At 33.2% G+C, this 27,774-nt stretch overlaps 1 protein-coding gene across 2 annotated transcripts in view; it reads right to left on the minus strand.

Annotated features, from left to right (window-relative positions):
• The window catches only part of LOC148309499 (uncharacterized), a 206,333-nt gene extending 184,381 nt beyond the window's left edge, over positions 1-21,952 (minus strand). Inside the window, exon 1 of one of the 2 annotated variants that reach the window (XM_088260053.1) lies at positions 21,786-21,952. The gene's annotated coding sequence lies outside the window, so the exon portion shown is untranslated. Of the gene's footprint in view, positions 1-21,488 lie in introns of both variants that reach the window. The other variant, XM_088260052.1, reaches the window with a different exon arrangement.
• Positions 21,953-27,774: the final 5,822 nt, after the last annotated feature.

A 27,774-nucleotide genomic window follows, 5' to 3' on the forward strand; every position in this document is an offset into this window, starting at 1 on the left:
AAACGGACGATACTAACTTATCCATTATGTATTTTAGGGGCGGGCAAATAGCGACAAAAAGGTTGGCTTCGCGATGACGTCACGGGATTTATTCTGGAAAATGATCTGCTTCGGAAAGTTTTCAGCCTTCAGAAATTCCTCGGAAACTGTGGAATTGTTTATTCCACTTCAGTAAGCAATCCGATAGCGAAATTTGGACATTTCATAACCAGGAATTTTACCTACACAAATATACTTAAAACCGACATTACGTAACTACATTTTAGATACGGCTAACAAATAATGTCCGTGGTGTAATGGTTAGCGTGTTTAGCTACCGCGCTGGAGGTCTCGGGTTCGATTCCCAGAGGGGGGTCAAATAAATATAAGTGATTTTTCACTCTAATATTTATTCAATATTACCTGTTATCAAGATAACACTGCGTTTAATGATGCAGTGCCCTATGCACCATCGGGTGCGGATAAGGATTCAAGAAGAATAAATTCATGCTGCATTGCTGCATTGGCTGCATGCGACCTTGGAGCGTTCAATTATCAAGATAAAATACGATACAGTCCGTTGTTTGAAGCGAGCTTCGTTTCACGACTCGCGTAAAGAACAAACAGATATTCGTTGTACGCAGCGTTCGTTATACGAGACTTCACAGTAAGTAGACTGAATGCAGTCGAAATGCGATCCTCAGAAGAATGTGTGACAAAACGATGTATGATAGATGTTCCAATAGTGAAATCAGGAAGGAATGCAAAGCTGAGATAAGCATTATTGATAAAATTAAGAAAGATGTGTTGAGATGGTTTGGACAAGTAGAACGAACGAGTGAGGAAAGAACGGTAAGACAAATTTATGAGGCGGATTTAATTGGGAAAAGGAGCAGAGGAAGACCGAGAAAAAACATGGGACGATCAGATTTGCCAAATACTTGAAAGTGGTCAGGTAAGTCGTAATAATCGGCGGTTATATATAAGGAGATGCATGAAGAGGCGAAGAACGTTTGCAAAGACAAAGTGGTGAGGCGTTCTATTCTCTCTGCCTACCCCTGCGGACAAGCGGCGTGACGGTTAGTTAGTTGTGCAGTACAATGAGACTAGCGAACTGACCACTGCTGTGAGGTGTAATTTAATAACGTCCAAAATTTGTTTTGTTTCACATTGAACATATCGCTCACTCCTTTCAAGAACGTCATAAATCAAAAATCGTCAATTTTCAGTTGTGCATGTTTTCGGAATGCCCAGAAAATGTACTATATCCCAGCAAAAGAGGCAAATTTTTAACTTAATATTTACCCGCTACAGGGCAGAAAGTGTTGTTTTAGCATTTTGAAGAAAAGGTGTTGTTTAATTATTTTTTTAAATTTACTAAATATTTTTCAAATGGAGAAAAAACCTTCAGGTTTTACCTAAAAAGATGTGTAGTACAGTAAAAAGTTTATTAAGTGGCTTGATATTTATTTTTTTATATTTCTAAACTTTAAAAACGTTCTCCTGAAAAATCAAGTTTTTTTTATTTGTGACGTTCTTGAAAGGAGTGAGCGATATGAGGAGATGCATGAAGAGGCGAAGAACGTTTGCAAAGACACAGTGGTGTGGCGTTCTATTCTCTCTGCCTACCCCTGCGGAGAAGCGGCGTGACGGTTAGTTAGTTATGCAGTGCAATGAGACCAGCGAACTGACCACTGCTGTGAGGTGTAATTTAATAACGTCCGAAATATGTTTTGTTTCACATTGAACACATAGGACAAACCACACATCACTTACCGGCAATTCGTCACATCGCTCACTCCTTTCAAGAACGTCATAAATCAAAATACTTGATTTTTCAGGAGAACGATTTTAAAGTTTAAAAACATAATACAATGCATTAAAATAAACATCAAGCCACATTTTGAACTTTTTACTGTGTAACAGATCTTTTTAGGTAAAACCTGAAGGTTTTTTCCCCATTTGAAAAATATCAAGTATATTTAAAAAAATAATTAAACACTACCTTTTCTTCAAAATGCAAAAACAACACTTTTTGCCCTGTAGCGGGTAAATATTAAGTTAAAAATATGCCTCTTTTGCTGGGATATAGTACATTTTCTGAGCATTCCGAAAACATGCACAACTGAAAATAGACGATTTTTGATTTATGACGTTCTTGAAAGGAGTGAGCGACATGTCTCGATGGCCAATTACAGTTCTTGGAGCCATACTACCACAATTGTTTTAATATAAACAGTATAATAAAAGCGAAATAAGTGTCAAAATGTGCATAGTATTAAAACATTTCAGAATATGAAATTTTTAATTGTTTAATATAGTTAAAAATATATATTATTTTTTGACATCTCATCAAAGATGAGAAGAATATGGAAGTCTGGGCATTTACGGGGCTGACGACCGTCATAGGCTGGTTTAAGTGATCACTTTACACAAGTGTAACATTTACCAATTCAACCCATTATTGACAACCACACTACTCAAATTCTTGGAAGTTCTATATATATATTATATGAACCAATTTTGAAACATTGTTCTTGAATCACTAGAACTTCACTAGAGATATGTATTGGTGAGATGAAAAGAAGCTTTTTATTGAGCAGAAACTCTTTTATTAGTATGTGATGTCCGAATCCTGGATTAAAATCACACGCATGAGAAACGCCAGAAAATAAATCTTCCATATTCTTCTTCATCTTTGATGAGATGTCAAAAAATAATAAGGAAATAACTCCTGTAATTGGAGATAATCCAGATTTTGTGAACAAGTATTTGGACATTTTTTTATTATTTATTTAGTCCGCCTCCGTAGTGTAATGGTCAGCATGCTCGCCTACCGTTCTGGAGGTCCCGGGTTCGATTCCCAGGGGGGTTTAATAAATATAAGTGATTTTTTCACTGTAATATTTATTCAATATTACACTGGACTGGTACCTGAAGTGGAGGGCTGATCACCTTTCCTTCATGTGTAATCGATCGAGATAACACTGCGTTTGTATGAAGCAGTGCCCTATGCACCATTGGGGTGCGGTAAGGGTTTTATTATTAAGCTTATAATTTGACCAGATAATTTATTTACAACATTTTGAGTGTCCAAATACTTGTTCACAAAGTCTGGATTATCTCCAATTACAGGAGTTATTTTCATATTATTTAAAAAAAATATATGAAAATAACTCCTGCAATTGGAGATTATCCAGATTTTGTGAACAAGTATTTGGAAACACTTAAAATATTGTTACCCAGAATGTTTATATCGTACTTGCCGAAAGTCGATATTAAAAATAATATAAGTTCTGAGACGGACTTACGCAAAGGAAAAATTTAACGAATTAAACTTATGACAGTCATCAGACAACTAGAGTGCTAGCTCGCTAATCCGAACGCAAATCGTTCAGTTGGTAGTTCGGATTTGAGAATAGTTGAACATAGCAGTAAGTAAGTAATTTTATTTTTATTTTTTACAATTTATATTTGAAGCGACGATGAGATGTTAAAAAAATTTATTCTGGGATATTTTAAAAGGCCGTTGGTCTAGCCGCCTATTACAGTTGGCGAATGGCACAAATTGTGAGACATAGCAAATTAGCGACGCGCTAATCTGACTCGCTGCACACGGCGGAGGATCTTGCCACAGCATTCGGGGGAATTAGCTGAGATAAGAGAAGATTTATGGCCATTGCAAGAGTGAACGTCTCGAGTTCGCCTAGAAAGCCAGCGACCGTGAAGGCGATGCGATGTCTCACCGTCCGAAAAGCGGCTGTCCTGTTACCAACTCATGTACTCCTGGTATCATCGAATGCGAAAGTGGCCAATTGACTAACATAGGCCATTGATTGACATGGTGTGGCGTTCTATTCTCTCTGCCTACCCCTGCGGAAAAGCGGCGTGATAGATAGGTAGTTAAAAAAATATTCATAAATGGATAACGGAAATGGGTAGATCTCAAGTAGATCGCATTATTCGGCCATGTCGTATTTGATTGCAAGTCTTAAACAATTTTCTTTTAAGAATTTAACCAACTAACTAACTAACCATCACGCCGCTTCCCGCAGGGGTGAGCAGAGAGAATCGAAAGCCACACCACTCTGCCTTTGCAAACATTCTTCGCCTCTTCCACATTCATGTATCTCCTCATACATACCCTACAATTATTATGACTCCTGACCCGGCCGCTTTGTATTTGACATACCTGATTGTGTCAAGTTTTCCTCGGTCTTCCACTTTTTTAGTAATATAATTTTATAAAATAAATATTGTTAAATGTGCCGTCGGCACGGGAAAACTCGGTGAGGGCACATTTTTGTAATTTTTAATTATTTGCATGATGAAATGAAAAATAAAAATAAAATATTATTATTTTTAATTTACTTTTTATTATTTTCATTTATTTATTGGAAAACCAACAGAATATTTAACAAAAATAACATAATATAATAAAATTAGAAAAATAATATTACAATTAAAAATCTATAAAAAATTATCAAACCTTTAAAACTAAAATAAATAAAAAAACATATGAGACTCACTTCTACCTAGACTCCATACCAAATAATATTTTTTTTTTTATTTTAATTTTAATTTACTTAGTTTATAAAAAATTGTAAGTATCTACTTTATTAGAGAGGTAGAAACGTTATATTTGAAATGTAGTGTATTTGCCAACAATTTTGTATTATTTAAATATGTATTTTGTAAAAAAAAACAATAAAAAGAAAATAATAAATAAATAATAAAACGATGTATGATAGATGTGCGAATAGTGAAATAAGGAAGGAATGCAAAGCTGAGATAAGCATTATCGATAAAATTACGAAAGGTGTGTTGGGATGGTTTGGACATGTAGAACGAATGAGAGAGGAAAGAACGGTAAAACAAATTTATGAGGCGAATGTTAGCGGGAAAAGAAGCAGAGGAAGACCGAGAAAAACATGGCACGATCAGGTATGCCAAATACTTGAAAGTGGTCAGGTTAGGAGTCGTAACAATCGGCGGATATGTATGAGGAGATGCATGAACGTGGAAGAGGCGAAGAATGTTTGCAAGGAGAGAGTGGTGTGGCGCTCTATCCTCTCTGCCTACCCCTTCGGGAAGCGGTGTGATGGTTAGTTAGTTAACTAGTTAATATAAACTTACATTTCATGTTTTTATCAAATAATAGAAATTTTCTTCATCAACTAGTCATTATGGTGCAGTTCGAGCATTATGCTTCGCTTGCCAAATATTTGCAATCTTGCATTCAATGGGCCGCGATTTTCACACAGAGCGAGCGATTGATCGTTTTAAACAATCGATGTTTGGCTAGAATATGGGTGAGAATGGATGATTGATGTGTTTGCGTTAAGGCTTCGAGTTTCTGCCGTTCAATTTGAAATGGTGCAATCTCTACCGGCCATTGTCAAGCGATCAACTCCTGAGGCAGAGAGGCGGACTAACGTGACTACGATTCCAGTTCAGAGAAAAGGCCAAAATTTGTGTATTAAACAGCATTTAACCCCAGATAACTAAACTATATTTGTAGATACGTAGTAACTAAACATTCGTCAGGCTGACTACGTAATTAAAAACGTGAAAATTATCAAAAGTTTTCTTTAAAAATAGTAACTGGTTACGTAACACTTAAGTTTGGTTTACAACATTTTGAGTGTGTCCAAATACTTATTCACAAAATCTGGATTATCTCCAATTACAGGAGTTATTTTCATATTATTTTTTGACATCTCATAAAAGATAAAGAATATGGGAATCTAAGCATTTACGGGGTTGACGACCGCCATAGGCTGGTTTAAGTGATCACTTAACACACGTGTAACACTCACCAATTCTACCCATTATTGACAGCACACTACTCAAATTCTTAGAAGTTCTATATATTATATACTTATGAACCAATTTTGAAACATTGTTCTTGAATCACTACATAGAACTTCACTAGAGACATCTATTGGTGAGATGAAAAAATGTATAAGACACCTAAAATACATGTGACAATATTAAAACCTTTTTTTTGTGCAGACTTTTGCAAAAAAATCCGCAAAACCAAATTTCGGATTATGAAAAGCACCGTAATTTTAAATAGATTTTCCTATGTACAAAGATGTTTTATAATTTTATTTTATTTGTTTTGTAACTTTGTTTTAAAATCACAATAAATATTTTATTATAACTTAATTATAATGTCTACCGGTTTCAATGCTAACCGCTTCTTTATTAAGACTGTTGGTTTAGAAGCGGTTAGCTTCGAAACTGGTAGACATTATAATTAAGTTATAAGTAAAATGTTGATAGTGATTTTAAAACAAAGTTACATTTTGATTATAAAATGGAAATATATTATTAGATTAAAACCAATATTTTTAGCTTTTCCACTTTATTTTAATTTGACCAGCGACCGGGTTTCGTCGTTACCGACATCATCAGCCTGGTAGTCTAGTCACCAGTCTGATGATGTCGGTAACGACGAAACCCGGTCGCTGGTCAAATTAAAATAAAGTGGAAAAGCTAAAAACATTGGTTTTAATCTAATAATATATTAAAAATGCAATTCCATCACGAAGTGTCAGTGGATAATATAAATCTAATAAAATGGAAAATCACAAAGTTAGTGCTTCAAATACAAATTATAGATATTTTTATTTAATTATTATTATTTTTATTTCTTTAATTAGCATATAAATCACTAACATAAACTATTATTTACACTTAATTTACATTATATATATATATATATATATATATATATATATATATATATATATATATATATATATATATATATATATATATATATATATATATATATATATATATATATATATATATTTACATATTCTTACAGTAAACAAAACATTATTTTTTTAATTCTTTAAGACTCTTTTCATTCTTCATACATTCAGGCATCTCATCATACATTTTCAAACCCTTATACATTAAACAATTTTGTGACTCGGTTTTTTCAACAATGGCAGTCTTATTTTATCCATAAAATATTTGGGTAATTTATTGTTTAAAAATTTATATATAAAGATCAGCATATTTAATTTAGTCTCTTTTTTATAGATAACCAGTTGAGTTCTTCTCTCATTTTTTCTAAATTATTATATATATATTTTGTTTTTCTAAAGCACCATTCTCATCGCTTTATTTTGTATAATTTCCAATTTATTTCAATTTCCTGTTTCTTTCATGTGTGTTAATTTTGTAAGCGACAAAATATTATTATTAAAAAAAAATTAAGTTTGTCAAAAGCTTTTAAAAAATAAAGAGGGATAAAGAGCATTTTATACAAAATGTCAGAAATGTCTAAATGACCCCTTTTGGCATTAAAAAGTATTGGTTCTGAGAAGGTTAGGGTTGAATCCATTGTCGGTTCGGCACAAATTTTATCGAATATAAAATCGAAGATGGATAGAAAATTTGATGAGAACTTTTTACATTATATGAGGGTTATTTTGTAAAAAAAATAACCCTTTTAAGGGTCGAAAGGATAAAGAAATACATTGTGAAGAAAACATACGTACTTATATAATAAAAAGGGTATAAGTACGTGCCTATATTTTTACTTGCAATAAGAGCCATTCAAAAAATATAAGCGAGTGTTTTTGCCTAGAATTTTTCACTCAAGCATGAGATGAAATTATAATTATATAGTAACTTTCAATATAAAAAGGAAAAAAAATCTCTATAAAAAATAGCTCTTAAACTTAAGTTTGATTTATGTATTAATTTAAAATCAAACACAGATTTTTGAGTCTACTAAGTTGTATTTTATTAACAAAAACACATAAAAAATTATATTGTACAATACAACACAATATAATTTTTTATGTGTTTTTGTTAATAAAATACAACTTAGTAGACTCAAAAATCTGTGTTTGATTTTAAATTAATACATAAATTAAAATGGAGTTCTACAAATTAAACGCCAAATCAATAAATACTTAAGTTTGAGCCTACGTAGGAACATGATGAGCGGTGTTGCATAAGCCGTAGATAGATTTTAGTCACTTGGACGTTGGGTAATTCCAAAAACATTGGATTTGTCCACACACAAAATGTTGCCAGTAAAATAAATGGTCATATTATAAGCTTCATAAACAATGAAAATCATGTTTTCAGGCGTCTCTACAAATTAAACAGTATGTGCTTAATAAAAGCTTTCTTCGTCACACCATAGATGTCTCTAGTGAACTCTCGCATACTGTGTTTCGAGTTTGATTAATATATCTAGAAGTTTGAAAAATTTTAGTAGTGTGGTTGTCAACCATGGGTAGACCATACTAATATAAGAGTTTCTGCTTCATAAAAAGCTTCTTTACATCTCACCAATAGATGTCTCTAGTGAAGTTCTAGTGATTCACGAACAAGGTTTCTAAATTGGTTCATGTATAAAGAACTTCCAAGAATTTGAGTAGTGTGGTTGTCAATAATGGGTAGAATTGGTGAATGTTACACATGTGTAAAGTGATCACTTAAACCAGCCGATGACGGTCGTCAGCCCCGTAAATGCCCAGACTTCCATATTCTTCTTCATCTTTGATGAGATGTCAAAAAATAACCATGGGTAGAATTGGTGAATGTTATAAGCGTATAAAATCGACGTGCCCTACGTAAAGTGCTGTAACTACATTTTTGTCGATTTTGAAATATTTGGTGTATGTTATCAACTGACCGTTATCTACAAATATAAACAAACAAAAAATATAAATAAAATAAATTACGCCTTTTTTTCAGGCGTATAAGACGCTAACTACATCGAATTTTCGAAATGAACTGAACTCCTAAAACGCAAACTGCTTAATTTTGACAAAGCATAAAGTTTTAAAACGATTTAATACATTATTTTATCTTGTTTTTGAATATATAATACTAGTATAGAATTTCAGATAAAAACGTTAGTCAATAAAAAAAAATACGTTGAAAAAATCTTCTAATCTCTCTCCTGTAAAGTAAAAGATTTGCAGATAGAGTACTTTACGTAGGGGCTGTCGAAATGATAACTCTGAAACCGGGTATAAGAGGTCAAAAGCCCTGTAAATACCCAGAAATTCATATTCTTCTTCATCTTTGTTAAGATGTCAAAATGTAAAACAAATTATTTTGGAATAAAGATAAATAATAAAAGATTTACAACATTTTGAGTGTGTCCAAATACTTGTTCACAAAATCTGGATTATCTCCAATTACAGGAGTTATTTTCATATTATTTTTTGACATCTCTTCAAAAATGAAGAATATGGAAGTCTGGGCATTTACGGGGCTTACGACCGTCATAGGCTGGTTTAAGTGATCACTTTACGCACGTGTAACATTCACCAATTCTACCCATTATTGACAACCACACTACTCAAATTCTTGGTAGTTCTATATATATGAACCAATTTAGAAACCTTGTTCATGAATCACTAGAACTTCACTAGAGACATCTATTGGTGAGATGTAAAAAAAAAATATATATATATATATATATAATAGATTTATATTATCCACTGACACTTCGTGATGGAATTGCATTTTTAGCTTTTCCACTTAGTCTGATGATGTCGGTAACGACGAAACTCGGTCGCTGGTCAAATAAAAATAAAGTGGTAAAGCTAAAAATATTGGTTTTAATCTAATGATATGATAAATAATAAATAAATAAACAGTACAAATAAATTGACATTGACGACATTTTGAGTGTGTCCCAATGCTTGTTCGCAAATCTGGATTTTCTCTTGTTAGGAGTTTTTGACATCTCAACATAGATGAAGAAGAATATAAAAATTTTATATTATTTTTACATTTGAGATGGAGTAATAAAAATAACTCCTAAGTGGAAAAACCCTGATTTGTGAACAAGGACATGGACAGTGTTTTGAAATTTTCAATCAGTTTGGAATGACCAGGAAATTCATTTAGGTAATTCTGAGTGTACCGCATATGGGTACTCCATTGTTTCTTCATTGATTTTATCTTAGTTTATAGCAGATAATTGGCGAGTGGGATTTGTAATTGCAAACGAGGTTCGTTTGGTATTTCATTACGTACATGGTACATGTTTCTATCACTAACCTTATGCTAGTGTTACATTATGTTATTCCACATATTAATTAAAACCCTTATCCACACCCCAATGGTGCATAGGGCACTGCTTCATATGAACACAGTGTTATCTTGATCGTTTACACACGAAGGAAAGGTGATCAGCCATCCGCTTCAGGTACCAACCAGTCCAGGGTAATATTGAATAAATATTACAGTGAAAAAATCACTAATATTTATGTGACCCCCCTGGGAATTGAACCCGGGACCTCCAGAACGGTAGCCGAGCGTGCTGACCATTACACTACAGAGGCGGACAGATTCCGCATATAGACTAACCTTATGCTAGTGTTACATTATGTTATTCCACATATAGACTAACCTTATGCTAGTGTTACATTATGTTATTCCACATATAGACTAACCTTATGCTAGTGTTACATTATGTTATTCCACATATAGATTACTGCTCAACAATATTATTTTTGGCAAACGAAGGAAATTTAAATAAATTGTAAATTATACAAAATAAAGCGATAAGAATAGAACTAAAAAAACAGATATAATAATATAGAAAAAATGAGAGAAGAACTCAGCTGGTTATCTATAAAAAAGAGTCATATTAAATATATATTAGACCGAAAAATCACTTATATTTATTTCGACCCTCTTGAGAATCGAACCCGGGTCCTCCAGCATGGTAGCCTAGCACGTTAACCACTATAGTATGGAATTCTGAATACGCGCATTATTGTGGATAGTTTTCAATGCAAGATTTTCGTAAAATACTGCTTCCTCAAGGACGATTTAAGTTTCAATTAACAAATGTTTTTTTATTATAAATACTCTTTATTTTAGACTCTTTTCCGCTTCTCGGTCAAGCGGAAGTCGGTAAATTGAGAACCTATCGTAAAATTACACCATATTTTCTCTAAATACGGTCGGTAATAGATTGAAAAATGCCGGCAAAACGGACTATGAAAAGTCTACGAAGCCAAACGCATCTCCATACGATATTAGCGGTAAACAGCGCCCGTCAACTGGAACGAATGGACCCCGTATCAAAATGCACCGATCAACATCTGACTTTCCTCAAAACAGCCTAGATAAGAAATGATTTTTTTACTTAGAGCAACGCTTCAGCTCGTATGGAAGCCTTCAAAAAACCACGGCAGTATCGTTACACTTAGAAGAAAGATACTTTGATTGGGAGAATGCATTTTTGATTGCGTACAAATGTCTAGTCTTTTTTGAGTAAGTGGTGTTTTTTCTCTGTTTTTTTTTCTGTGTAAATCAGACGCTGATGAGCGGTCTTCGGCCTTCACGCTCGGCCGATTTGGTGAGAATATCTGTGCGCTACATTTTCCGTCAGAAATCCTGTCCAAATTTTAATTGCGACCATCGCCGCGATTGGTAAACAGTAATTCCGATGGTTACGTACGCTATTGTATCATATGTGGTTGGTTTCATCATGTGGGTGTGTTGCCGGCTGTGATTTTGTGCTATCTTGATTTAAAACTTCAGCGTCATCTCGCTTCCTCCTTTCATAGATAAATAACATGATATACTTGTATATATTAAATAAATAATTGTATCTAGAAGTGTGAGTAATGGGTAACTGTTGCTTTTTCTATATCTGAAGACTATAATTTTAATAAATCAACGGGTATAGAAATTTTATATTTATTATTAGATTAAAAGTAATATTTTTAGCTTTTCCACTTTTTTATTTGACCAGCGACCGGGTTTCGTCGTTACCGACATCATCAGACTGGTCTGATGATGTCGGTAACGATGTCTGATGATGTCTGATGATGTCGGTAACGGTCTGATGATGTCGGTAACGACGAAACCCGGTCGCTGGTCAAATAAAAAAGTGGAAAAGCTAAAAATATTGGTTTTAATCTAATAATAAATTAAAAATGCAATTCCATCACGAAGTGTCAGTGGATAGTATAAATCTATTAAAAAGAAATTTTATATGTAAATAAAACAGTTTTTTTTCATTTTTTAAAGAAAAAATTTTTTTGTTTTTATTATGTATTTGTCCGCCTCCGTGGTGTAATGGTCAGCGTGTTAAACTACCGTGCTGGATGTCCCAGGTTCGATTCCCAGAGTGGGGTGAGAATAAATATTAGTGATTTTACACTCTCTAATATTTATTTAATATTACACTGGACTGGTCCCTGAAGCACAGGAGTGATCACCTTGCCTTCATATAATTAACGATCAAGATAACATTGCGTCAATACGATGCAGTGCCCTATGCACCATTGGGTGCGGATAGGATAGGGTTAGAGAGATTATTTACACAAAAATTTCAATTTTATACTATTTCTGTGAGCCTAAGCGGCTCATTTTTTGAAATAGCTATCAAATTGTGGTAGAGTGGGTTCGAACCGAGAAACTCTGACTTAAGAGTCCGCGACACTAACCACGGGACCACAACCCGACACACACATTGTAAATAGATTTTTTTGTAAAAAAAATGTTTTTCTTATTTTTTACTCCTTACCTTTTAATAAATCTTTTCTTTTCAAAACCACACATTCGTTTCAAAGAAAAACTTTTTTTAATGCAAAAACGATGTTTCAAGGAAAAAAAACAATTACGTAAAATGTTGCCTGGATTTAGAGAAAATTAAGTGGCGACTTAACGAATACTGGACCTTAACTGCTTACTGCTATCAAAATGCTAAAATATCTCGCAATGAAGGTGTTAAGAAATTTCCAATATTATTTTGCTTATATTTTGCGTAATTCACAATCGTATTTTATTACATAAATTATAAATTAAATTTTGGAAATTCTCGCTTCGAATATCATATTTATTCAACGATATGCCTTGCCTTGAATAATTACTTTCGAAACCCATCCTCAATAAACAAAAATAATTACGGCTTACTAACTCTGATAAATAATTATCAATATTACGAAACTTGCCAAGTATTTGAACGCTTTTACAGGAAGCAATTAATCTTTATTTTTACATATTAATTTTTTACAAAAATGTTAATAATATTAGTATATAACCACTCACAGGGATTTTTTGTCTACCGGTTTCGAGACGTACCCGTCTCTTCGTCAGGACAATCACTATTACAGCATGCAAACAATACCACCCTTCACAACCATAGCACCATTTACACACTTAAAACTACACAAAATTTAAAACAAACACATGCGATTTTTGGTCGACCCGAAGACCAACATGCACTACAGTTTTCACCACAGACATGCGTTACGAGCCGAGGTTAAACATGCACTAAGGTTAGACGCTTTTTTTTTTTGAATTACCTAACGTCCAAGTGACTCTGAAATCTAGCTACGGCTTATGCAACACCGTTTATCATGTCCCTACTCAGGCTTCAACTTTAAAAGTTTCATAGCCTATGCCTACTTGTGAGTGGATTTACTCTTTATGTTTAAAGTTACAATAATTTCATGTAATTCATGAGTGAAAATTCTAGGCAAAAACACTCGCTTAGGTTTAGACGTATTAATCAAAACAGCTTATATACTCGTAGGATGAAAGGAGTGGGCGGGGTTTGAATTGGATATTGACGAATCTTGCTTAACCGATGTTGAATCAAATAATGGACTATAAGTAAAATTTATCTGGTTGTTAATTAGAGGGATATTATTTTGAAGTGCTTTCCTAATATAAAAAAATCTCCATATTATTTAGTTTTAACCCTTCATTATTAGTGTTTAATATTTTTACTCACGTGTTTTTTTTTGAAAATTTGTTGTTTGATGTTGTTTAATATTTTAAAATAATAAAACCCTTATCCGCACCCCAATGGTGCATAGGGCACTGCTTCATAGAAACGCAGTGTTATCTTGATCGTTTACACATGAAAGAAAGGTGATCAGCCCTCCGCTTCAGGCACCAGTCCAGGGTAACATTGAATAAATATTACAGTGAAAAAATCACTTATATTTATTTGACCCCCCTGGGAATCGAACCCGGGACCTCCAGAACGGTAGCCGAGCGTGCTGACCATTACACTACGGAGACGGACAAATATTTTAATATTTTAATATTGTTTAATATTTTAAATCTATATTTATGCCATGTCACAATTGTTTTGTAAGAATTGCTGCTTCTGTCTATGGTAATGGACCCCCTCCAAGACATAACAGAGAATTCAATCAAATTGCAATGGCCAACAATGATTTTGTATTTATTGATTTGGCATTTAATTTGTAGAACTCTATTTTAATTTGTGTATTAATTTTAAATCAAACACAGCTTAGTAGCTGTGTAGTAGTACAACTTAGTATATTGAAAATTCTGTGTTTGATTTAAAATTAATACATAAAATGATTTTGTAACTGAAATTTGGATGACTGATTTGGACTAAGTTAATCGTTCTTATTCAAAGTCTATAATAGTGACAAGCTTGCATCACGTCAAGTTTTGATGTTGGAGTCATATTATTGTTTGTATGGACCCCATACGTTGAAACCGTAATAGTGGTTGGTATCTAGACATGTTTTAGTCTAAGGTTTAAGGGATTCAAAAAAAGTATTGATAATTACGGAGTAACAGTGGAAATATATTAACTTATTAATATTGAATACGATAGCATTATTTGTTTATATATATTTCTACATAAATAATAAGATAAACTTTAATGAATATCAAAATCAAAAATATCCTTAACTTAAAAATCTGACGTGCTAGATTTTTTTGCTTTCGTTTTTGAATTCAGCTATACAAAGTGCATAAAGATCAGGTATTTCATGCCAGTTACAAAATAAAATTCTAAAATTTTGGCCAGTGTCTTCTTGAATCGAATTTAACGGTCGATTAAAATTTATTTTTATTATTAGTTATTTTTTTCTCTTTTTCGTGTGTACATTAGGTAAAAATGGATAAAAACAATAAAAATGTATGTAAAAAGAACTCCACCGACAAGACACACAAGGTGGCTTGGTGGGTCTCTGCAAAAAATATTTTTTAAATATGTTTATAATTGTTCTAAATAAATTTATACAATTTATGCATTTTTTTAAATAACTGATTCACAAACTAACCATTACACCGCTTCTCCGCAAGGGTAGGCAGAGGGAATAGAACGCCACAGCAATCTGCTTGGGCAAGCACCCTTCGCCTCTTCGACATTCATGCATCTCCTCATACATACCCGCCGATAATTCCGACTCCCGACTTGACTTTCAAGTAATTGAAATACTTCAAATGATGCAAATTTTACTTTACGATCACAAACGCTTGTGGGTACACAATATTTTAGCAGCTATCAAGAAACACGCCGCCCGCCATAAACAATGTTTTGTATGTGTTGCTGTTGCTTTCAACAGATGGCGCTGCCATTCCATAAAAATAAAACTGTTTAAAAACATGTTTTTTACCACACCTGTGGTAATATTGTTAACCAGGCGATCGCCATTGATCTTCTTTGAAAAACATCTGGAGGAAGATTAAAAATTTCATGGATGCTACAGGAAGATAACATGATTCGAAGGCATGACCCAGGTGACATTGTATAGTATGTATGTACAGAAGGACCTACAACCTGAGGACGAGGAGAGCTGACCCCAACAGTCGTCAAAGACGATAAGTTGGGATGGAGCAAGAAAGAAGAGGAAGAAGATGATAGTAACGTGAAGTACGTTGCCAAACCAACACATCAACAAGGATGATAATTTAATGAGTAACACATCCTCAATCGGTCAGTGAACTGCACGCCATGCATTATATTCGCGTCAGCTGCATATTGCAATACGATGCATTCATGCAAAACGAATCCTTTTTTTTTATCTGATACTCTTTTATACCGCTCGTACACCCTAAAGATAGCGTAAATATTGCGTGCGTGACGAATACAGGTTTTATTTCAATAAAAAAAATAGGGATCATTCTTACCTCGGGTCTGGAATTACAGTCATCTTATAACGATTTCATTAATCGATTCGGCAGTCATTTTTTTAATAATATTTATCTATTTTTATATCATGTTTACTTGGTAAGTATTAATGGTTTATTAAAATATATTGTAACATGTGTTCCGATGCATCCAATATCATTTTCGAACACGTGTGGTGCGTTACCGTATGGTGGGTTTAAAGTGCCAAAGTTATTATAAAAAAACGCCAAAAACTAAGAATTACATTAATTTACAACACAAAAAAAACCTTTATAAAAAATATTTTTAATATCATACAATACTTAAATTCACTCAAATTAAATTAATTTCTCAATAAAATTATATCAAATCATGGTTATCAACTCCTGCCTTGTTTTATATAACATGACAATTTGTATAGCCTCCCACCAGTCTGATGATGTCGGTAACGACGAAACCCGGTCGCTGGTCAAATTAAAATAAAGTTTTTCCAGCTAAAAATATTGTTTTTAATCTAATAATATATTAAAAATGCAATTCCATCACGAAGTGTCAGTGGATAGTATAAATCTATAAATTTACAACATTTTGAGTGTGTCCAAGAATTTGAGTAGTGTGGTTGTCAATAATGGGTAGAATTGGTGAATGTTACACGTGTGTAAAGTTATCACTTAAACCAGCCTATGACGGTCGTCAGCCACGTAAATGCCCAGACTTCCATATTCTTCTTCATCTTTGATGAGATGTCAAAAAATAATATTACATTAATTATTCAATAATTAATCAATTAATAATATTGAGAATAATATAAGAATTACATATCTACTTTACGTAGTTTATTCGTTTTATTTATTTTTTACGGTGTTTGATTGTATTTAACATAAAATTTAACACAGTAAAATGATTCTGAATGCTACGGAACACGTGTCCCAATATGTTAAAACATAGAAACAGAGATATTTACCAATTAAAATTTAAATTAAAAATTGATTGATATTACCACAAAGTGACTGTCGAATCAAGCCATGAAATATGATAAAACAACAATTATATCGCTTTTTTCACTACTTTATTATTTAAAATAAAAGTGGAAAAGGCTGTATAGTGGTTGATTTACAATATAGACTGCAGTTCCACCAATAAATATCAGTAAAATACTTCAATATAAATTATCTCTTTACCGTTTACAAAAAAAAAAACTTGCCAGTTGATACTGCCCGTCAATTGATAAATGCGTTTACAGTGTGATTTTATTATTAATATTATAGAATATTGCAGATTTTGTTCATTTTCATATTTGTTTTCGTAAAATGGTTGAATCCAATATTCCTCCCGACTGAAAATATCCCATTGCACCATAGAAATCAAAGTGTCAAAAGATCAATGCGCAATGTTTACCTTTCGAAAGGTGAGCCATTGCGCAGATTGGATCAGAAAAGTACCTACCCGGTATTGATCGGATAGATCTCGCTGGCGATTATCGAGAGCGAAGTGGGCTGGCCATAAAGCCCAGAAGCGATTATCGCATTTTCGAAAGGCTTTTCGCGTGACGAAAGAATGTGGCCTTATTCGTCGAAATCACCGGACGCTTAATTATTTCGCGTCTCCATCAGATAGAGTGTTGCTGGTTAGTTACTGCTTCCCGTGTATGTGTGCCGGCATTAATTAGTATCAAATTAAAATCTAACGAATCGAGAATTTCATTAATACGAAATAACAATAAATAAACACGTTCACCGCGAAATTAGAGAATAAGTGCGATCCGTATTGAAGTGGCGAACGTTTTTCCAACAATCCAGCCTATGGAGTTCTGCTATCAGAACTGCTCGGCTGTCCAAACTCAAAACACAGTAGGGGACATTTTTTTTAGTACGTTTTTTTGCATTTTTGGACTAAGTAGATTCCACTTAGTCCAAAATAGCAACAACAAAAAAGTACTACAAAAAAATGTCCCTTACTTTAGTTTGGACAGCCGTGCTGTCAAGTTGATTGAGATTTTATCACGAATTTATCGTTCGATCATGATCAGGGCCTTGAGAGACTTGTCAAATGAAATATAACTATATTAACTAACTGATTGACTATCACGTCTCTTCTCCGCAGAGGTAGGCAAAGAGAATTGAACGCCACACCAATCTGTCTTAGTAAACAGTCTTCGGCTCCTCCACATTCATACATCTCCTCATACGTACCGGCCGATTATTCAGACTCCTAACATGACCACGCCCATGGCATCAAAGCATGGAGTTGGCAAACGAAACTAAATGGGATGACTTAGTGCGGCAAAATTATGTATGATAGATGTTCGTATAGCGAATAAGGAAATAATGCAAAACTGAGATAAAGGTGAGTTGAGATAGTTTGGATACGTGGAACGAAAGAGTGAGTAACTAACGGTAAAACAAATTTACGAGGCGAATGAAGTTGGAAAAAGGAGCAGAGAAATACCTGTAAAAACTTGGCATGACCAGATATGTCAAATACTTGAAAGCGGTCGGGTCAGGAGTCGAAATAATCGGCGGGCATGTATGAGGAGATCCATGAACGTGGAAGAGGCGAAGAATGTTTGCTGACAGAATGGTGTAGCGTTATATTCTCTCCGCCTACCCCTGTGGAAGTGGCGTGATGGTTAGTTAGTTTGTTAGTAAGATGAGTCAGAGGCTCTAGAATTGACCTCCCCTGGCACAACTTGATTCCTTCTTTCAAACACAAACCGCTTAGGCTTGCCTGAAAACCATTAAATCGAAAATCGTGTAATATTACGAATTATACTGTTTTATTTGAAAATTGATAATAATTATAATAATAATCAAAGCAAGATAAAGCAGAGTAAAGCAAAATATCGAAAAACAACATCGCTTGTTTGATAAATTATTTGAAAAATCCACCATGTATTTAGTAAACAATCATTTTCAGATGTAAACACTGCAATCGACGATTAGATGCGGGTCGTTCGTGAATGATCGGATCTTCACGACTCGTTCATTTACAATACAAAGATTCAGTCGACGGCCCTTTTACAATTTACCACCAAAATATCAATAGTGCGGTCATAAAACATTTTTTAAAAATTGGCAAAAACGTTTAACCCGTAAGCTGCGGATCGCATCTATTGTCGTTTTTTATAGAAGTACCGTTGACTGCGGATCGCATGCATAGTCGTTTTTCAACTTTACGTACTTATATCAACACCTATGGACAATTTTTGCACTTAAATTTGGTTCGAGGCATGGATGAATTAGTTCTCTTTGATTTATTGTCATAAAATATCAAAATTATTTTAATTTAGTGTCAACTTTATCGTGAATACTTCCGGTCGGCTCGTGCTCCGCAGATACGACAGCCGCGTCTTCTATACCTACAGCCGCCATACTTTAGGCCGCGAGTCCGTAAATGTTAATATTTTTGTGTAAATACACCATAAAAACATAATAAGTAAAGTGCATTGTGTACTGTGAACATCTATGATGGATATCCGAAAGTTTCACTACAAAAAATAGGCAAAAATATGCTTTTTTTGTCAAAAATATTGTAATGTAAAATAATCCAGCACGGGACGGAAAGTTTGACACTCGAAATCGAGCAGCTTAGAGGTTAAGTAACCTCAAGTAAAATCATTAAAAAAAATGTTTCAGTAAAATCACTGGTATGGCATGTATCACTCAATTTTGGGTGATTTGCCAACAACAAAAAAAAGTCGACGGCCCCTACGTAAAGTACTCTATCTGCAAATCTGTTACTTTACAGGAGAGAGCTTAGAAGATTTTTTCAACGTATTTTTTTTTTATCAATTAACGGTTTTATCTGAAATTCTAAACTAGTATTATGCATTCAAAAACAGGATAAAATAATGTATTAAATCGTTTAAAACTTTATGCTTTGTCAAAATTAAGTAGTTAGCGTTTTAGGAGTTCAGTTCATTTCCAAAATTCGATGTAGATAGCGTCTTATACGACTGAAAACTAGGCGTAATTTATTCAATATATATTTTTTTGTTTCTTTATTTATTTGTAGATAACGGTCAGTTGATAACATACACCAAATATCTCAAAATTGACAAAAATGTAGTTAAGAGCACTTTACGTAGGTCACGTCGAAGTGATCGGATCCTGATTTTGATGAATCTCGTTCTCACCAACACTGACCTGTTCACTGGTTTACTAAATCAGATATGCATGGATTCACTGGTGTTCATTGGAGAATGTGGATCAATAAAAATCGACAAGAATTTCATAATCGTTGGTCAGTGTCCTCGTCACGATTTTCAGAAAGATTCACAAATATTTCTGAGCGAAAGGTTGAATAAAAAGTAAATCCATAGAAATTATTCAACTCGTAGATCCTAAGATCCAATGTCCCAGACCGATCACCTTGCCTTCATATAATTAACGATTAAGGTAACACCACGTCCATCTGATACGGTGCCCTGTGCACCATTGGGAATGGATAGGGTTCGGAAGTATAAAAATAAATATTTCATTTTTAAAATAACAATTTTGCCTAGAATTTTCATTCATGAAGTACATGAAATTATAGTAACTTTAAACATAAAGAGTAAATCCACTCACGAGTAGGCATAGGCTATGAAACTTATAAAGTTGAAGCCTGAGTAGGGCCATGATAAGCGGTGTTGCATAAGCCGTAGCTAGATTTCAGAGTCACTTGGAGGTTCGGTAATTAAAAAAAAAAAATAACAAGAATAACTGCCAATGTTAAATTTGCGACCAAAAATACAGTATTTAGTGTTTTAGAGCAAAAAAGTACCTAGCTTGTGAATTAAAAAAAAGTAATTGGTAGCTTACAACAAAAATACAGAAACTAATTAGTAATTACAAAAATTATGTTAATTAATATGTATTTTTAATATTTAAAGCATTTACTTTGTGGTTAGTCATTTTTACTTGCTTAAATTTTTTTTTAGTATATCACCGATATTTTTGTCTACAGGTTTCGAGATCACAAAAATCTCGATGAATGGTTATATACCAACATTACTATAAAATAAAATAAAGTAAAAAAGTAAAAATATAGTACCTAATTAATAATTTACAAAAAAATACAGTTCCGAATTAGATATTTAAAATAAATGGCCAGTACCTAATTAATAATTTACAACAAAGATACAGTACCTGATTAGTAATTTCCAATAAAAAGACGGTACCTAATTACATATTTACAGCAAAAAGACGACACATTTCTCACTGTTGCAAAATATAGTTGCGCACTAAAACGTAGCTTTAAAAAATATGTCAAGTAGCCAGTCGAGTCTTGGTTTATTCGTGTTGACTGTGTGAAATAATTTCAAATAAGTTTGATAGTCAATAATATGTATTGTAAATGACTAATGCAGGTTGAAACTCAAACCGAATATAATTATGCTTAAGAGAAATTAATATTTTGAGTCATCAGACGAAATAGTGGAATAGTGCCTTTTAATTTAGCTATATTATACATATATGGTAAATTTCCTTGTATTTAGTATGTTTATTACTCACTGATATCTGAAATACATGCAATATAACGGATATACGATACAAACTTATCGTAAACATACGAATACGTACAGCGCATAATACCGGCTATGTTTTGTGTATATTATTATAAACCCACATACCTGTTCACAACGAAATCCTCATAAACCAGTTCAGAACAAAAAATATATCCAATGATGCAATCAATTCTTCTTTAAATTATCCAATTGAAACGAAGACGAATATCCAGAAGTCTGGTAAGTACTTTCACTCGAAAACTTTGGATAAAACACGAAAAATAATAGGTGCAGACACCTGATTTTAAGAATCCTCGGGGCAACAAGTTATAACTGGTATGCACGGAACTTACAACAACAAAAAAACTATTTTGTACGAGAAAGAATAACAAAAAAACTACCGATATATCACAGAAATAATACCTTTTCACAGTTTATGAATAGCACAAGCACAGAACTGACACCGATATTCACTGATTATTGAATAATTACGAAACCGCATTGAACTGATGGTGTTTTTATTTTTGCTTTATTATTTATGGCTGTTGGCGGGACAGCAGGACCGACGCGCTCAAAGTTTTCAGAACACTGAGTTCTGCCGCGCTGGTAGCGTGCGCGCGAGGGAGATGACACTATGCATTCACGGACACATCTCTCTCCTGCGACCAGCTGTAAGAATTCCGGCCGATATAACATTGTACGACGTTCTGCCGCCTTTGCGGCAAGGTCAATAACTCCTTGTTTCGTGCAGGTAAAGGATCTACAATTTTTGCAATTTAAATTTAACCAGTAATCAGTGATAAATTGTACTGAGATGGGACACCAGGCGCTCGCAAATGGCTCTATTACTGGTGCAAATGGTCTCCAACTATGTTTACAGAATAATGGATAAATATCACGATGTGTGATTATTGGCTAATAAGGTTTAAACTTTAGATATTTTTATAAAACGAAAAACGTGCGTTCGCATACGTCATCAAATTTCCGTCATCGAACGTGTTAAGACGTCATATGGTTTATTGCCTATGGTTATAGAGCTGTAATAGTAGTACAATAGTAGTACAGTGTGGATTGTTTGTTTATTGTATACTACCATTTGTGTTATACAAATATGAGGGGACGGGGGGGGGGGGTAGGAGGGTGGACCATAGACATCAACAAATAGAGCCGCTGATAATTCAGCAATGTTAAAAATATTAAAATAAATCCATCGTTTCTGTGACGTCATTCATTGCCAACTTACGAAAATAACGTTTTTTTAAGGTGAATTTTCCAAAAGAAATTGGTGAGTGATAATATTAATTATATCGGCTGTTATAAACACAAAACGAGTCTAAAACAATCCTTTATAGGTAGAGTGTGTTAAATTAGATATTCCTCCCATCTGACAAAGATCCATTACGGAATTCCTAACTTGTACAGTAAACACCCCTATAACGTTGAGATAGGTACCGCGTTATTGGAGGGAGCGTTATAAGGGGTAAATGTTTTAAATTGAATGCATATATTTTAACCAGTGGAAATGGCTGAAATGAGTCATTACAAAAATAAAATACAATTTAAAAACATTTAACCTCTTCCCTCTGATAACGCGGTATTTATCTCGACGCTGTAGAGGGGTTTACTGTATTCTACGACTGATTTCAAACCTAGACAAAAAGTCATAGTACAGGTCAATTCTTAAAACAAGCTTAACGACTTATTTTTAATGACCCTGTCACTCTACATTCAACTGATGTATGTTATTTTGAATGATGGCTGTCACTGTTCGATGTATTGAGATAGTAATGTTTATTTTCATCGGTGAGGAATAAAAAATGAGTATGAATGGATGTTGATCACATCAATAATTAGACCCAAAACGATTTTTTTACGAATTAGTACCTTACGTTTTTACGGATAAAATAAAATCTAATAAAATAAAGGTCTAGTCGTAAAGTAAGTGCAGTAAAACAGTAAATAATTTAATAAATATAAATAATACAAGTGATGTCATAGAAAACAATAGAGAAATTTTGAAATAATCCACTGATATTGAATTTGTCATTGAATATATCGTTAAACTTGACAGATGGCGACTGCGTTTGCTAACGGTTTTTGACACATGGGTTTGAATAATTAACTTGAGAATATTTTGGATAATTTTAACTGGTCGAGGGTAAGATACAGAGAGTGAGGATCAGCCTAAACTGATTGTTTTGTTGTATGGAATTTTCGTAACAAGGTTAAATACTAACAGGTTTTCTGAATACGGGTAATATAGTATTATATTTAATGTTTGTGTAAATGTTTTTTTCTAAAACTTGTCACTAATGACGCCATGAGACATTAAAGCTTCTCATAATAAAATCAAATTACATCGACTAGCGTTTCCTAGTTGTATATATACGTCTTATCAAACCACAAAGTTCGGCGGAGCTAACGAAAAGTTTATTGTTTCATTTAAAAGCTTATCTTTCTCGCCGCAAAAGCTTTTTTTGACGTTGGCACAAAGTTGAACTTCGGTATTATACTATCAGCGCTCCCGTAGTAAGAATTTTGAATGAAGGTCACGGAAGTAAACAAAAACGTAATATAAAGAAGGCTTTAGCGACATCTCTTGATTTAAGATTCAAATAGTTTATCTAAGACTCGAACCAAAATAATATTACTATTTTAGGTAGACTTTCTTTATACAGATAGTTTATTTATTCAATTTTAAAAATAATTTCGCATATTTACGTTTAAAAAATCAGGGTCACATCATGCAAACTCAAATTTACAATTTTTAATTCATTGATTCGGCAGTCACGTTGTGGTTTATATTTTAATTACCACTATTTCTTAACCCTTTCCACTCTGACCATTTTTTCTCCTAACTGATCAGCTACTCTGATAAAAAAAAGCGAGGTTTTTCTACCATTAAATTAAATATTTTCGTTCCCTAATTTTGGGACGCCCTGTCTGGCAATTTGTATGACCATGTTAATTATGATTAACTGTATTTATCTGAAATATTTTTTGGTAGAATATACTTGGGTGAGAGAAATCAGTGATTAAAGTTATACCTGCGCCGGGCAAGACATTGTGGCCCACGGAGCTGCCTACTAGAATCATACGGGCCAGAATGTCTGACCTACAGCGTGGTAAGAGTTAAAATCTATTGCGACACCTGTTTCGATGCATTCCGTATAATACGGTATTTGAAAATAATGCGGAATGCATTAAAATATGTGTAACAATAGATTTTAAGAAACAGTAGAATGTAACAGTTAAATCTTCAATTGAAAAAAATCAAACAAAAAAAAATTATAATAAATAAATCCTAGACGATTGAAAGTTTTGGAATTAAAAAAAATACTTATTGATAGCTTTTAATTTCTTAGGGGATCGATTCCATATGTAAATTATAGTTTGAACTATGTAGTTCACCATTGAATTATTCATTATATTATTCACCATACAGATAAGATGTCAATGCTATAGGTGTCTTAACTTCATATGAAACATCTTTCATTCCTCTTTACATGAAAGAGAATAGAAGTCTGAGCATCCCAGGGCTTACGACCTAGCATTGGTTTGCCTTAAGCGATTACTTTATACAACTTGTGTGACATTCACCATCCCGCCCATTATTGAACATCCATATTATATTAATTCTTAAAACCATACAGGCGGACCTCATCTTTTGCACAATTCGCTATGTCGCACATTTAAAAAAATCTTTATTTAGCAATAATGCCATTCTGAACCCTTGACTTATGAATTTCTAATGAACCGACAGGAAAATGAAAATAATATATAGATGGAAAGTGAGAAAGAAGAACCTGAAGAAATCATTAAGAGATTAACAATAAAAAATATGAACGAAGCTTTTACGCATCCCGAGACATTTTAGAAAAATTATGGAAGAATTATAGAAGAAATAATAGAAAAATGTGATCCCAACAGAGAACGCATATCTCAATTGCGTAGGGCGATCCATTATAGTACTTCATGTTATAGAACTCGAAGAAGAAAAAAAATAGTAAGATACAACTCCTGACAAGTTTATTAAGGAAATATAATTTTTATTCAATAGGTATGTACTTAGTTGGTCATTTTTGATAAATATAAATTTTAAAGTACAATTTAAGGTGTTTTTTTCACCATTGTTTTTACATCCCTTTACTTTCGAACATTTAACTTTCGCACACATTTCACCTCAACTTTCACACATCGCTCCCTCCTTTCAAGAACGTCATAAATCAAAAAACTTGATTTTTCAGGAGAACGTTTTTAATGTTTAAAAATATAATACAAATAAATAAATATTAAGCAAATTATTGAACTTTTTACTGCGCAACAGATCTTTTTAGGTAAAACCTGAAGGTTTTTTCTCCATTTGAAAAATATTTAGTTGATTAAAAAAAAGAATTAAACTATACCTTTTCTTCAAAATGCAAAAACAACACTTTCTGCCCTGTAGCGGGTAAATATTTAGTTAAAAATATGCCTCTTTTGCTGGGATATAGTACATTTTCTGGACATTCCGAAAACATGCACAACTGAAAATTGACGATTTTTGATTTATGACGTTCTTGAAAGGAGTGAGCGACATCAGGAACCAATCATGTGTGAAAGTTGAGGTTCGCCTGTATATGCAATGGTCCTGGAACCTTTCACATAAAGAGGAACGATAAATGTTTCATATCAAGTTGAGACACCTATAATTATGATTTCTTTTAATCATAAAATAAAAAACCATGTTGTTTTCCCATTTAATAAAAAATAATTAACATTTACAAAGGCACAAATTTACAGAGTACAAGAAGCTAAATTATAAAGATCAGTGTCATGATTTAAATGTAAAACAATTTTTTTTAACATTCCGTAGTACCTAACTGTATTACAATACATTTCAAAAATATTATCTTTCAAATAAAATATAAAAAAATTAGATCCGATATTCATGAGAATATTTTGGAATGTAGTGTATAAAATGTCATAGTTAAAAAAAAATTATAACCACACCCTTCTAAGTATGAGATATAAGTCCCGTAAAATCTTCATCAGAACCAGAAAACTGCTTGCATCCTGTCTTGAATGAGATGGGCTCAACTCTGGTTGACAAAAACTCCAGTTAATTTAAATGTCCAAGAGAATGGCTACCTCTGGAGCCCGATCAAGAATGCAATAGGCGGAAATCTTTAAACAGACTGAGGACTGGAGTCAGGAGAATGCAATTCTCTGACCTTGTCCAAGATCAACTTTGTGCGATTGAAGATAGCGGCAGACCACTGCACATATCGCTCACTCCTTTCAACAACGTCATGTATAAAAAAACTTGATTTTTCAGGAGATCTTTATTAAAGTTTAAAAATATAATAAAATGTATTAAAAATAAATATCGAGCCACTTATTTAACTTTTTACTGTGCAACAGATCTTTTTAGGTAAAACCTGACTGTTTTTTCTCCATTTGAAAAATATTCAGTGTATTAAAAAATACTCAAACAATACATTTTCTTCAAAATGCAAAAACCTGCCCTGTAGCGGGTAAATATTAAGTTAAAAATATACCACTTTTTTTGGGATATAGTACATTTTCTGGGCATTCCGAAAACATGCACAGCTGAAAATTGTCAATTTTTAATATATGACGTTGTTGAAAGGAGTGAGCGATATGTGCATTGTGCAGTTACCATACATGCCTGACAAACTACACCAGTAAAGACCTGACAGAGGACATCAGTTGTGCAATTGAGGTTGCCAGACATTGAAGAATTGTGTCACAAAAGATAGTAAATACTAAAACAAACATTATAATTTTAAATTATATACCACTGTGGGAATCAAACCCATAACCTGGTGCATGCAGTTACGTGTTAAACTCTACAATAATAGAGTTTAACAAAAATCAAGAAATTTTTATATAACTTTCATATTTATCAACTTTTATTAATATATCGCAGTCATACAGGAGAAAGTGACCAAGTGCATTTTTTGCAAAAACGTGATCCTTGACTATTTGATATCTTACTATCTTAATATTGCCATGAAAAAAAATCCAAAGGATTTTATACTTGGACGTATAGTATATTGATTTGTAAAAATGACTAACTGCATTGTTGTTTATTTTCCTGCCAAGCAAAAGTGACTTAAATGACCCTCCTGAACAATTTACGTTTTGGTAGTTGGTCACTTTCTCCTGTTCGACTAGGATATGAATTACATTGACCAAAGGGTGTAAGTGGCAAATGGCTACTTGTCAGAAGACACATATGAAATATAATAATTTTGGATAATTTATATAGTGCCATTTTTGTAAAATACCTCAAGGGAGCTTACAAAGACGTAAATTATGTTATGAAAATGATAATTACAGATAGAAAAATGTTGTTAATCTGTTGAGTCTAGGGAGGGGTAAAGTGGAGCCGCCATATAATTGCGCC

The sequence above is a fragment of the Brachycentrus maculatus genome, unplaced genomic scaffold, assembly GCF_059751285.1.
Source record: "Brachycentrus maculatus isolate JH-2025_06_01 unplaced genomic scaffold, ASM5975128v1 h1tg000122l, whole genome shotgun sequence".
In the NCBI taxonomy this organism is placed as follows: Eukaryota; Metazoa; Arthropoda; class Insecta; order Trichoptera; family Brachycentridae; genus Brachycentrus; species Brachycentrus maculatus.